The following is a 14,036-nucleotide window of genomic DNA, read 5'->3' on the forward strand; positions in this document are numbered from 1 at the left end:
GGAGCCCCGCGATTCCCRCCTCACCGTGCCCACAGCACAGCTAAAAGCAAATGGTATTTGTAAACCATATAAAAGCAAAAAACTAATGAAGAGGATGAATGAAAAACCCATTATCTCAAGCTAATGTTTGGGTTTCTGATCTTACTCTCAAAAGCAACCGCCCAGATGTGAGAATCCCGCTAATTATTGCTTGGCCTATGGAGGGGTTTAGCTGGCACGTGCTGGGGTTTAGACACTTTCTTATTAGCAGTGGGGGAAAGTTGGGATTGAAAAAAGCCTTGTGTTTGGCTCGTGTATTCCTGGGTGTCAGATGCTCCTAAGTGCCTTACATTTTGCCAATCCTTTCTGCATCTCTCTAATTTTCAGGGCTTTCAACACTTTCTGGCAAGCAAAGCCTGTGGATAACCCGAGTAAATGACTTTTTCCATGAATAGAGATTGGCCAGGGAAAGCTGAGTGATAAACAGAATAATCCTTTTTGTGCTTTTCCCAGCTCCAATCTTCTTTGCACAGCAAATAAACACTCTCAAGCTGCTTAGAGCAAAATCTCTAATAGGCCGTGGTGCTCGGGCTGTGCTGGGCTTGGCGCCGTGTCAGATGGAGGGACAGGACAGCAGAATAAAGTCCCAAGATTTTGGGGGGAATTAGTTTACATACCCCCAAGCATAGTGTACTTTGGCACTTGCTCTGCATTACAATATAATCTACTAGGACTCAAAATAGCCTCGGCCTCAAAAGGGCTTTTTTCCCGCTGGTGTCTCTGGCTTTTCCCAGAGCCACTAGGACAGAGCGCGCTCTGTGCGCGGCCAGGAGGCGCCGGGGGCGGCCGGGTCCCTGCGGCTGCTGCAGGTTGGGGCGGCCTCGCAGCCCTCGTGCCGCAGACAGCGGCTGTTTCTGCCCCGCACGTCCCACGTCGACGCTGCGCTTCCCGCGCCGCCCCACGCTCCGCAGGCGGGGATGCGGGAACGGCTCGGCCTTGGGAGCACACACTGCACCGGGGATTTGTCTCCCTCTTTGCCGCCCGCCAAGAGGGCAGTTATCATCATTCGGAGCCTATATCAGTATAAATAAAGTATAGGAGGGTAAATATCTTGGATGAGTGTGGGAAATGTTTATGGAGCTAGCAAAGCTGGGATTAGCCGCTAATGTTTTTTCAAGATGTTTTAAGGAATTGCTTGACACAGTTACTGAAGACACCATGAAAAAAAATCAGAGGTTAGTTCCAAGAGAAGGATTCCCCGGGGAGGGATGGGTGACGCTACGAGCGCTGGCTCTGCTCAGGCAGCAGAACATCCCGGACCTGCCGTGATGTGCGGGGACAGAGGGACTTCACACGCTCGAGTTACGCAACAAGACGGGGCTCGGTGCCCTGGGTCTGCTCTGCACCACGGGGAGCAGCCGTGCAGGGCACGGACGCGGGGCAACCCATGGGCGCCAGTGCACAGCAGTTCCCGAGCCACCGCTGCCCTGTCCTGCCGCCCGGCCGCGACGGAGGCGCATCGCCATCAGGGCGGGCGTCCTCCCAGGTCAAAGCCAAAGAAAGCCCAAATCTGCTTGCCTGAAATTCACAACTTTAATCCTACCRTTTCTTTTTCTGAGGAACTTTGACATAACTTTTCCATTTCAAAAGTGACTAAGTTCCCTGGCTGCCATAGGAGCACTATCTTTTATTCATATACTAGCAAGGCCCTGTAGCAATAAGTTGCATAAAAAGGGCTTTTCTCGCTTTCACGGGCAGTAAAATGAACAAACTAGTGAACTGCTTGACCAAAGCGCAGACCAGCCATAGAAACAGGTGGTAGCTGTTATTGTTGAGTAAAATAATGATTTCACAAGTAATTAGTTAAATTGCTCAGCGCAGCACCTCTTCAAAGAAACACCCTCTTAAGAGCACAGAATGCATTTAAAGTGTCCTCAGATGTGGCTGCTCGGTGTGCACCAAAGCATATTAAAACAAACAAAATCTGTTTTCAAATACCCTGCATGAACCTTTGCAAGAAAGGAACTATCAACTTCTACACTGGACTAAAAGAACATTTCTTTGTTCCTGGCAGATAACGCAGATTGACAAAAAATAATAAAAACATAAAGATAAAAAAAAATGCATAGTCAACTCTCCACCTGCTGAATTAAAGGGCGCCTGGCAGAGCGTGTTTGCCCTGGGAATAGCAGTGCGGATGTGCACTCTTTGGGAAGGACTGCTGGGGTCCTTTTTTGCTGGAGCTTTTTTTAGTTTCCACATAAGTAAAGGTCAGATGCCTTGTGGCTCAGTCAGACAAGACACTGGAAAACCAGCTGATATTCATGAGCTTGAGATTCCCTAATGGATTAAATGGGATCAATCTTTGGCTGTAACTACGCTGCGCTTGCCTATCGTTACCGTGAGGGCTTCTGTCCGCATTCCTCGCTGTGCTTCCTGCCCCGGTGCTTTCATTCCCTTCCCTGGAGCCCCCAAGGCGGGGATGCCGCTCGAGCTGCCTGGGTAGCGGTCACTCCTTGCAGCTCCCGTGCCTTGCTGGTTGCTCAGAGCAGGCCGGYGGCGAGGGAAGGGCCCTGCCCCTGCAGATCGAAGCCCCATTTCTGTTGGGATGCTCTCCTGCAGTTAGGCGCTGGGAAGGGAGAGGAATGTGGTCTCGGTGTATGTGGGATTTACCAGTGTGCTGAAGACTGTCCTGAGTTATCCATTTCTGCAAAAACCAGTGTCTTGCTGCATTGTGCCTGGAGCCTGCTAATTAGCTGTAAGTGATATAATGTGACTGGGATTTCAGCTCAAGCGTGCATGACCTATTCCCGGCGAGCGTGGCATTGGCATGAGCGCTGCCTGCGGACAGCGCCTGCTGGGAGCGTCCGCGGCGCTGCAGGTCCGYGCGGCGCCTGGCACGCTGCCCAGCCTCGAGGGGCCCCGTTCCCGAGCTCCCGATGCATCCGGCACCAAGCACCAGGTTCCCACTTGCCACCCCGCCTGCTGCGGCGGCTCCGCAGCTCCCGCGGGCCCCGCTGCTGTGCTCTGCACTGTGCACTGCAGCGCTGACGGGTCCCAAGGAGGTCGCCGTGTGTGACACGGAGAGGGCGGATGCATGGCAGTGCCCTTGTGCCCACAACCCCCGCATCTCTACGCTGCTTCCCTCCCAGCAGCCAGCACCAGGAGCGACAGGCGGGTGCAGTGCCCGGGCAGGCGGCTCCGCCAGGCCCGGCTGCCCTTTCCCCTGTCTCAGCCTGCAGCCTCGAGCAGCAGTGAGTCACCTCTGCACCTGTCACCGACCGAATTCTACAGCTCCGGGGCTGCAGGAGCRGCCAAAACCCCGAGCGAGGCTTCCCAGGGGGACCTCGCTTTTTGCTTTCTGCAAGAGCAAAGGCTCTGGCTGGCTCGTGGCTGGCGCTTTTGCTCCTGGGTTAGCAGAGCGGATGGTGGTGGCTCCAAGGAGCTGCACTCGCACCCCAGACCCGCAGCAGCGTGGCCGGACACRCGCGGACCGGGCGGCAGGACAGCGAGCTGCAGCGGGAGGCGACAGCTCCAGCGGCACCTTGAAGAACTGAGCTGTAAACAAGCACCAAAGGGAGCTGCTGGCACCTGCTCCTCCCGCTTCGGTTCAGATGTCAGCGAAGCTCCTGCCGCCCCCGTGCTCAGCGCAGGCCTGCAAACTCGCACCAAACTTGCTGCGGACACTGCAGGATGCGTCGCTGGCATGAGCCGTGCGTTGGGGCTGTAACGGTCTGAGCTGGACACTCTCACTCTCCAGAAAGGAGAAAGGACTGACTTTCATCTGCAAAAATACACCTGGCAATCTCCACTGCTTAAAGTTAGAAGTGCAATTTTATAGCTAAGTGCCAACAATGGATGAACAGCAGGTCATGCACAAAAGTAAGTGGGCACATTATTAATATTTGGATGAACTTTTAAARTTTGGATGCCACAGATGCACAATAAAAATTTCCCATAAAATAAACATACAAGGATCATTCCTGTGCCGGTTTCAGTGTCTGCTGCATGTTAAAAAGGTAAGCTAATTGTGGTTAAAAATACCAAATGGCAAATCCCCCTGAAGGGAAGTCACAGTTTCCAGATCTACCACACTAGTCTCCGTATTCATTTCCACGGCCATATATCTGCAGTAAGATAAGTTACATGGACAAAATTTCCTCATTGCAGGAATGATATTGAGTAGCTAAAAGATATTTAGAAGAGAACACAGAGTTTAAATAGAATATCCACAGGTTCCATGTTTCTGCAGCTCTTCTGGAGGGATTATTTATTCCTGAACATGCCTTATACCGGTGCAGGGCTGACAGTGCCAGCGCCTGAAATATACTGCCTGCCTTGCAGAAACAGCCATCCCTCTTTGATGGTGCAGAAATCATTTTACTTATTGGAGAAGCAAATGCTAATGATTATTAATTGGAAAGGGCTCTCCAGGGGCCATGTGTGTGCAGGCTTAGGGAGCGCTCTGCAATTCCAGCATGAAATGAGTTACTTCAAAGCATTAAAATGAAAACAACTCTCCAACAGCCACAGAGTAATTGAATTGTTACCGTGTGGCGCCAGCGCTTCCCTTTTTCTCAGCGTCCACACAAGAAGGCAGGTACTCCTAACAGCAAGACATAAAACCTGGATTCACTCTCAAATTCACATGGAGAAAGGTATTTTGAGCTCCCCACTGAAAGCTCTGCAAAGCARCCCAGCGTGCCTTGAAGCAGCACGGTATTTTTGCCACGGGGGGCTAAGTATTTCAGCAGTGTCACAGCAGRAATAATCGTGCAGTAGCTTGCACAAAGGCGGGCGTGGGGAGCGCTCCAGGGGGCTGTGGGACCCGCCTGGCTTAGGCGCCCGCAGGCAAGGGAGGAACACGCGGCCATGGCGGGATGGGGTCAGTTTGCGGCTCACCTGCGGCGCTGGGAACGGCTTCCTGGGGTTGCTGCCTCCTCAAGGAACGCCCAGGCCTCCTGCGGGACAGAAGAGAAAGTGGGTCAATAAATGATGGTGACGGTCAAAACGTGGGGAGAGGCAAAGCCAGAGACACCAGCCGAGCTGCTCGTCATGTAGAGGAACCCGCGCCGCTCCTGTGGAACCAGCCACCTTGCAGCCTCATGGAGTGACGGGAGACCCTGGCACAGAGGCTGCAGACGAAGCCTTTATCTCCTGGGGAGAGGCGTTGAGAGCTGCAGAGTTAAGTGCCCTGATGGAGGGCACCTGCTGGCCTCCCGCCCCTGCCTCGCCCGTCACGAGTGGCAGGAACACGGCGGCGCTGAGCCACGGCGGCGGTGCTGAGGATGGCACCGTCCCCGCGCCACGTGCATCAGCAGAGCACGGGCGCCACCGCGCACGCCTCAGCGCGGGGCTGCCTGCCATTGGCCGGGGAGACGAGCCCTTGCACGGGATAGGKCAGAGCAGGGACAGCTGGCAGGCATGGATTGGCTAGCAGGGACAGCTGGCAGCAAGAGATAGGCTAGCAGTGACATGTGGCTGCAGGGGATTGGCTAGCGGTGACATGCAGCTGCAGGGGATTGGCTAGCAGTGACATGTGGCTGCAGGGGATTGGCTAGCGGTGACATGCAGCTGCAGGGGATTGGCTAGCAGTGACATGTGGCTGCAGGGGATTGGCTAGCGGTGACATGCAGCTGCAGGGGATTGGCTAGCAGTGACATGTGGCTGCAGGGGATTGGCTAGCGGTGACATGCAGCTGCAGGGGATTGGCTAGCAGTGACATGTGGCTGCAGGGGATTGGCTGGTGGCCTGCGGGCGCTGTTGAGGGCGCCCCCTGCAGCGCGCACTGATGGGACATGAGCTGCAGCCACCACCACCTCGCACCTTTCGCACCCAAAGGAGCCCTCAGCGCTCCGGGGTTTGGAAAAATGCAACAAAAGGGCGTTTTTGGCTGCAAATGTGTAATAAATTTGGTTACGGCGTCAGTAATAAAAGCCCCGTGCCTCTCTCTGGAACATAGACAGTTGCCTTGTGGAAAGGAGCTGGGAGCAGGTGCCAGGAGTGGGTGTCCCATGGGGCTGGGTGTCCCATTGGGCCGGTTGTCCCATGGTGCTGGGTGTCCCATGGCGTTCGGTGTCCCATGGGGCCAGGTGTCCCACAGGGCCGGGTGTCCCATGGCACTGGGCGCCCCGCGGGGCTGGGTGTCCCTTGGCACTGGGTGTCCCGCGGGGCCGGGTGTCCCATGGGGCGGGTGGCTCCTGGCGTGTTCCAGGGCGGTTCCACACCGCCACCCCACGTCCCGCGCCCTGGCGAGGAGCAGCGAGCGCGGCGTTAGCGGCAGGATTTAGTACCCGGTGATGCAGATCACAGCTCCCTGGCCCTCCGCGTGCCAGACTGAGCGGCTGGGAGAAAAGAGGCCTTTTGAGAGCCGCAGCAATTTGCCCCGTGAATAGGAGTTGCTGTTTCTGTAACACGAGTTGTTCGCACACATGCAGTAATGTCCTGTTTGGGGCTTATGTAATGTAATGGAGGGGCTCCAGCGAGGCAGCGACCCCGGGGAGAGGCGCTCGCACCGTCTGCGCCTGGCGAAATGAGCTGGACTTTTCCAGGTCCTGCTGAGATGTTTATTTATAACTCCCAGCGTCTGGCAGAAGCCTTGCCAATCAAAACACGGCGCGGGTTTTCCAGCGGGCTGGGAGCACTCCTCTCAAAGAGGGTTTTTGAGGGGGGCCCGCGATATTTGATAGGAGCTAAGCTGTAAAATTAGTTTCAGAGCAGTGGGTAGTCTCCTTCCCGGCATGCCCGGCCGCGGGAGCGTTAACCCCTCGCGCCGGGGGAGCGTGCGCCCCGCTTGCACAGCCTGCCCCGTATCCCAGGCACTATCTGCATGGACACACCGTCCTGCGCCCTCCTCTTCGTGCCCAGAGACCCTGGTCACGGGCAGCGTGGCGTCGCCAGCGTGCGTGTGTTTGCTTCCCGCTCTCCGCTGTGCTTTGCACAAGCTGTCCCGGGAGGTGGGAATCCCGGGGCGTTGCCATGCTGAGATTCCGGCTCGGTGCTGGAGCCGCTCCCGGGAGCGCCGGCACAGCCGGCACCTGCAGCCAGGCGCCTTGGTGCAGCGCGGCTGAGCGCAGCTCGGCCTGACTCCGTGTGAAGTGACCATATGTGATCCCCAAAGTGATAATAAAATATTTTTCCTCCTGTTTCACACTGGTGACTCTCTTTAGCAGGCAAAGCCATGTTATAATTAGCTGGAAATCACCAAGGAATGGTCCTTAACACTGTAGATTCATGGAGACAGGGAGCGAGCGAGTGAGCTGCGGGTGTGCAGTGCCTGAACGCGCCGTGTAGCTCTGGGCTCCGGAGCCCGGCATTCCGAGCCCTTCTCGCCTGACAGCAGCATGTGCCAGAGCCCCCAGGAAGCTGCTGTGCAGCGGGAACATCTTCCCTCTAATTCCTTGGAAGGACTTAAATAGTCAGGTAGGGTAAATGCAGTAAGTCGCATTGTCGCGACACGAGAGGCTGCTGGCAGTTAAAAGAAGGTAACTTTTAGAAGGCCGAATAAAGTAAACATGCTTGCATTTACTGGAAAATAGATGCAACAATGCATTGAGTTTTGTTTTTAAATGCACATCTGCAGCGTCCTGCGTCTGCTGGAAGCAAAGGGCTGAGCAGCATGGACTGTTTGCAGTGAAGCACTGTGAAGTGCTGCTAGCCAAGAAGCAACCACCAGCAGGCTGCGACAGGGACTTGTGGGCTCGCGTTTTACCCTCTTCCAACACGTGCTTCCTGGTCCCTCCTGGGCTCTGGTAGCCCTAGAATGAAGTTTCTGGCTGTAGCTGGAAAATGTCTGGCCTGCAAAGCACGAGGAAAACACTTGGTTTAGAAAGAGTCAAAGCGTCTCCAAACATCACCATGGCACGGATGTTCGCGGAATCCAAGATCCTTTCTTTGGAGTTCGGTTGTGAAACTAATGTTCTCTTTGTTTTCCACTGAATGATAATGAATCACTAGAAACTTGGAACCATTTTAAGGATGAATAAACGACACCTTCTAAGCCTCATGTTTATCTACTATTCTGCTACTAGAGCGATTTCTAGCAGAGCTATCAATGAATTTAATTTACATAATGGTTTATCATATACTTCAATATTTCAAGCACACTTCATTAGGCACCACTGCCAGCAGTTACACGCTCTCTTATAGTTCTTGCAAACTTTGCTGTGAGATGTGGCCTCTACACCTACTAGTGATGCCCTGAAAAGAGGAGCAGAAGGTCCCACTCCGCTGCTGGGAGCTGCCTGGGCAGCTGCTCGGGCCGCGCTCGCACGGCACTGCTTGCCCCTGGCCGCAGCGCGGGTGCCTCGTGCTGCGTGTGTGTGTCCTCTGAGCAAAGAGCCCCGCGAGGACGCGGAGGGGACCATGAAGAGAGGGGATTAAATGTCATTTTAAACACGGTTTTTGAGGCAAGCCAAGCAGAAAGGGGAAATGGTAGCACTTAGGGAGCCAGCCCTTCGGCATGGGCGCTCATTGGGATCAACTCTGTAGTTTTCATAATTGCTTCTTTCTTTGATTATTCCCTAATGGAAGCGATGAGGAGAAAGCCGCTTTCCCCATGCAGAGTGTTCAGCAGCGAGCTCGAGTGCTCCAGAGGGGAATGTGGTCCCCGCTGTCTGAACGTGCGCCTTGTCAGGCTTGAACCACACCAGAGGCTGCTTTCTGTAAGCACATGCAAAAGGTGTGCTTAATATAGTTACATGTTTGTATTTTAACCAAGTTTCTGTGGATGAACTGAAATTTTACACTGTCTTCTCCTTATAAAACAGGAAAGTCCTACAGTCGATTTGCTGAAGAGAAGGTTTTGCTCAAGAAGAAGGATAGTTGGGGGGCATTTGAAAAAGAGCAGAGAAATCTCTGTTCCCACATGGACGTGGCTTGGTGTGCACGCTTGTGGAACAAATAGAGAATACTCTTAGGCTTGCAGGTAATCACTGAATTGTGCTGGCGTGCCCCAGTGCTGGGCTTTGCGCGTGCCATGCTCCCGGTGCACTTCTGGCTGTGGCTGCTGAGGAGCTCAGTGGCAGTTTCAGGCCCGAGCTAAACTCACGTGTCCCACAAGAAGGGAGCAGTGGGTGCTCTGCAGGGACACGCAGCCGACGCTCAGCGTGAGCAAAAGCCCAAGGGAGGTTTTTCTGAACAACAGCTGTAAATAGGAACGGCTCAAGTAATAGACAGGTCTTTGTGACTCTGCCATGTCCCCGAGATGCTCCAGGAGTGCCAGCCGCTAGGTGAAACAGCACCGTTCATGCCCCAGTGAGGTGGGCACCTTGCGTAGCATGGCAGAGCGTGGCAGCCGTGGCCAGACGAGCTGCTGCCGCCAGACACGGGCTGCAGAGCCGCGGCTCCTGCTGCGCTGCAGCCCAACGCCAGCTGCGACCCGCACGAGACTCTTCCGCGGCGCCTGGCACGGGGCTGCAGGCTGTGCTGGTGCTCCCCCGTGTACGCGTGTACGCCACATTTTCAGTAGTATCTTCCTACATAATTTATAGCATGGATAACATAAAGGTTATTTTAAAAAATAAAACAACCTTCTTTACATTTATTAAATTTGCTGTAGCATCCCATATGCACCTTTGCAAACTCCGGTATTACCCACAGGGGTCTGATCTGCATGTCACATTAGGCAGATGGAATATTTTATTTATTCTACCTAGGCTGTAATGGAGAATTTAAACTATTTGCGGCCACATGTTTGTGTTCCAGGAAACTGCATAGGATGCTGCAGAGGCCGTGAAACGCTTGTGTATCTTAAATGCACAAGATTGCTGATAATGGAGAGCTCAGACTAGCTATTGCCTGTAAATATACTCCTGGTAAATGTTTTTGCAGACACATACAGCAATTTTAGTGCTGTCAAATATATATGTATGTATTTTGCTACCAGATCCTATCTTTCTTCATGAAAAAATAGGTGTTTACTTAAGAGCAATCTTTGATTTTTTGTTTATTAATTTTTGTAATGACCTGCATTTCACAGTTTTACTATTAAAAGTAATTGTAGCAGATGGAAATGAGGAAACTTTAACCATTTATCAGTGGTAGTTAAACAGCATATTCTTGCCTTTTAGTAGCCTGTCTGTGGAGTATATTAAAGATTCAGCTGTGCTGTGATAAGAATCGTGAAGGATGTATATGTTTGCATTGTCTTTGGCAAGAAACACATCCAAATGATCTGTATTTATTATATAAAATTGATTTTTTGGCACGTGCTATTTTTCATGGATTTTGGCTTCATACCAACACAAACAGGGTGATCTTGAGCAAAGCCATGCATTTTTAAGTCTTTATTTAGAGAACTTTCAAAAGAATCCAGGGTCATGAATTTATCTGCGAGCTTGCTCTTGCTGCAGAGAGCAGAAACGGATGGAAAGCCACATTTTCAGCATGGGGCAGATTTTCCCCAAGTTCATAGCTTTTCTTTCCAGGGAGATTTCCGCGGGACTGCCAGCAGTGCTGGGACCTGCCTGCTGATGGGGACGGTGTCGGAGACATCCTCAGCGGATGCGCAGATATTTCCCGGGGCGGCAGGATCCTGGCTGCATCCATCGCCTTGTGCTCTTGCTGCTCCTAAACATGAGAAACAGCAGAAATAGTCAGAGACACCAGCACCGCTGCCTGGCGGCGCTGCGCTGGGGCCCTGCGCTCCCAGCAGGTCTGTGGGGCTCTGCGGCGCAATCACTGCCAGGCCAGGGTGAAATGCACCCCTTGGTCTTAAGTCCTATTGAACTGATCTTTGCATAGGTGGGTGCGAAGTGAAAACGGTAACGGCAATTCTGTTGTCTTTCAAGAAAAGTAATTGCTTGGAAAGACAGTGTGTCCAAATGTCCCTTTGCTGCACATCACGCACGGTGCTGTCCCCAAAGACCCGTGCAGGAGGAAGCGGGTGCCTGCTTTAGAGCACGCAATAGATTTTTCCACAGCCTGGAAGGTGGGCCGGTCCCAGAGCTCCTCCGGATACCTCATCCTGCATGTATCCTCGCAGAGCTTTCATTTGCTCTCTTCAACATCCCAAGCCCTGGTTTAGTCCTTTTGTTCCAAGTTACTGAAAAAGTCTGGGACTCTGTGGAAGCTGCACTAATGAATCGTGCTGCTTTCGGCTCCGGAGTGCAGCAGTTCCCAGCAGAGCTGCTTGCTCAGGGCTCCAAGTTTAAGCCCTGTGGGTTAAAGCCATGAACCAAAGCAGAGCAGATGTCCGTGTCCCTGTGGCACGGTTGGGTTTCAGCAGGTCCCAGGCCATCTCCAGGGATCCACCTGGGAGCGGAGCACAGCTGGGCACGCCTGGGCTCCGGCTGCAGCCCCAGCGGGATAACCAGCCAGCAGCTTCCCTCGACGCTGCTCCCTTCTAATTACACAGGCTTTATTGCATTGATGTGGGACCCAGTGCCAAAGCCTGGGCAGAGCTGACGTTCACCGCTCCTAATAGAGACTTCAGATTCAGGTCCAAACCCCAAGCTTCCTCTGGAGATGATTACTATTTTGGTTCCACAGGTGGTGTTAATATATTCCTCTTCAGACTCCACTTCCTTATACAGCTGAGCAGAATGTAAATAACATCTCGGTTGTCATTTAAAGGGAGAGAAGTGGAATGACTAGAATTGGCAGAAAAATCACAGGCTGCGATTTCACTTGCACTATTGATCACAGACGTATTATTCTCCTCTGTTCGTGTCAGCTGTGTTCTCCCAGCTCCTGGAAGCTGCTTGTGGGTGGGGAGGGAGGAGGGGTTCGCCCGTGGAGGGAGGCCGCAGGTCGGAGCGGCGGCCGTGCCGGAGCGGGAGCCGCGGGAGCCGGGATGCTCGCTGACACGGCGGGGACGCCGCTCTGCAAACAGCGCCCGCAGAGCGCAGCGCCCGCTCCAGCCCGCAGCTGCAATCCAGAGGCTTATTCGTAACTTCAAACATCTGTAAAGGGCATTAAATAAACAGCGGCGTTTCACAAGGAGCCCCTGCTCGAGCTCCTCCCCTCTCCCCTGCCCCTGCGAGCCGGAGCTGACAAGTTTTAATATAAACTAACTGCAGGAAAAAGATCAGATGTGAGGGACGAGCTGGGTGGAGATGATGAACTCGCACCGTCGAGGCAAGGCGGGCGCTTTGCAGGGCTGAGTCCCCAGTCCTGCTGCCGCCAGGAGAAACTGCTCAACTCTTGAATTTGCGGCTTACTTGAAAATAAAAGGCAGAGAGGGAGAATTTACGGCTCTCTCAGCTTTTAGGGATGTGCTTAGCTAAAATAATGCACCGTGAGAGGAACTCCGTGTGGAAAGGCTACTGCTGCAATCCACGCAGCCAGCATGTCAGTTATTGTCTTACGTCCCTCAGTGGGAAAGGTGTGCAATAAAGGCAAAGTGCTGGGAAAAACTCTAACATGGAGGACTGTCCTGAGCTGTGCTTATTAATCATCAATTTGTTGGAATTTCCTTATCAATGTGAAGGCATTGCACGTGCTTTGGCTGCAAGCAGCAATCTCACCTCGCAGATAAGCCAGAGGCTACTCGGAAATGTGTTATACTAGAATATATCAAGGGGAGCGAGGAGGTCTTGCAGCCTCAATCTAGCTCTGAACATTCCTCCTGGAAAGCCCTTCTCTTGGAATTCATTATGATAAAAATTTAATTTATATGTCTTGAAAAACTCTGTTGAACCTGGAAAACAGCCCTCCTGGAGACTCATGAGCTCTCGCCTTTCAGAACATTGTTTGCAGAGATAAAAATATTTCTGCCACACTTGTCACATGTATTTGAAAAACATATTAATCATTTAAACAAATATTAGCTCCGAAAGCCTATAAATACATTCACTGGGAGGAATATACCCTTTGTTGTAATATTACAATGAAAAATATGCTAATATAGTTGCCTAATTGCTTGTGTTTGAATAACCTCTTTTGTGACAATAAATGTTTGTGGCAGCATCATTCAAACACGAAATGGAGAATCTGGTGCCAGCGAGGATTATGTGTGCCTCTGCAATCGCTGCTGATGCGAACAGAAAAGTGCCTCTTCCTCCCGTGAGCGGGAGCTGGTGTGGATGGGGAGCGGATGTCAGGGCGAATATCGTCAGCGCGGCCCGGTCCCGCGCCCTGGCGCGGCCGGAGCGGAGCGGGAGCAGCGGCTGCCCCGGGTGAACGGTGTTCCCGGCGCTCGCGGGGCGCTGCCGCGCAGGGCGCCTCGCCTGCCGCAGCCGCACGTCCCCGGGTAGCAATGAGCAATGCAAACCCCGCGTCAGCGACAGCGAGCCGAGGAGATTCGGAACTGCGTCATTTCAGGCTGGAAAAACCCCTGGATGGCTGGTGATAAAAGGGCAAATTCAGGTTGTCTGCAGCTGCCTCCTCCCACGCTGGCTGCTGCCAAGCACTGCACAGGGACCCGGGCTGCGCAGCTTCGTGCCAGCCCCTAGCTGGGCAGCGCGGGAAAGCCCCGCAGGTGACGGGGCCTTTTCCAAAACGTCCTTTCTGCTCTGCTGCAGTGAGGATTTGCAGGTCTGCCCAGTGTGCAGCGGAGCCTGCACAGGAGGAGGTGCTGGGATCCGGCTGGGAGCCCTGCGCAGCGGCTGCAGGAGCAGGAGCAGGGCCCTGCCTGGAGCAGCCGCCCGGAGCACCCGCCGGCTCCCCCGTCTTGCTGCTGCTCCGGGGAGCCCCCGGCCGGCCGCTCCTCCCAGGCCTCAGCTGCTCTGGAGAAGGGAAGGCTGGTTTTGCTGTCACACATATTGGTAGTGACACTGTGTGCGATACCAGACCGCCCTGTCTCATCCGATGCGCTGACTCCTGACCAGAAATGCTTTGCAGTGGTGCTGGCATGAAAAGGGCAGCAGGACAAGTTCTCAGGTGGCTGAGCAGACAGCAGAGCAGAGCGTGGGGCAGTTACAGTGAGACCAGGCGGTTCCCGGAGCTTGTGAGGACGAGGATGAAGTCACGGCGGACTGCAGGGCTCCCAGCTTCCCATCCCCGGCACGTCAGGCTCCGCAGGCAGGATCGGGAGGCAGCTCCGGGCACCTGGATGCTGGAACTAAGGCTGGGGGGGCTGTGAACGCCCCAGGTTCTCGGTATGTCAGCAGGGCAGT

This window comes from Nothoprocta perdicaria, unplaced genomic scaffold, assembly GCF_003342845.1.
Source record: "Nothoprocta perdicaria isolate Ctin4 unplaced genomic scaffold, notPer1 scaffold_185, whole genome shotgun sequence".
Taxonomy (NCBI): Eukaryota; Metazoa; Chordata; class Aves; order Tinamiformes; family Tinamidae; genus Nothoprocta; species Nothoprocta perdicaria.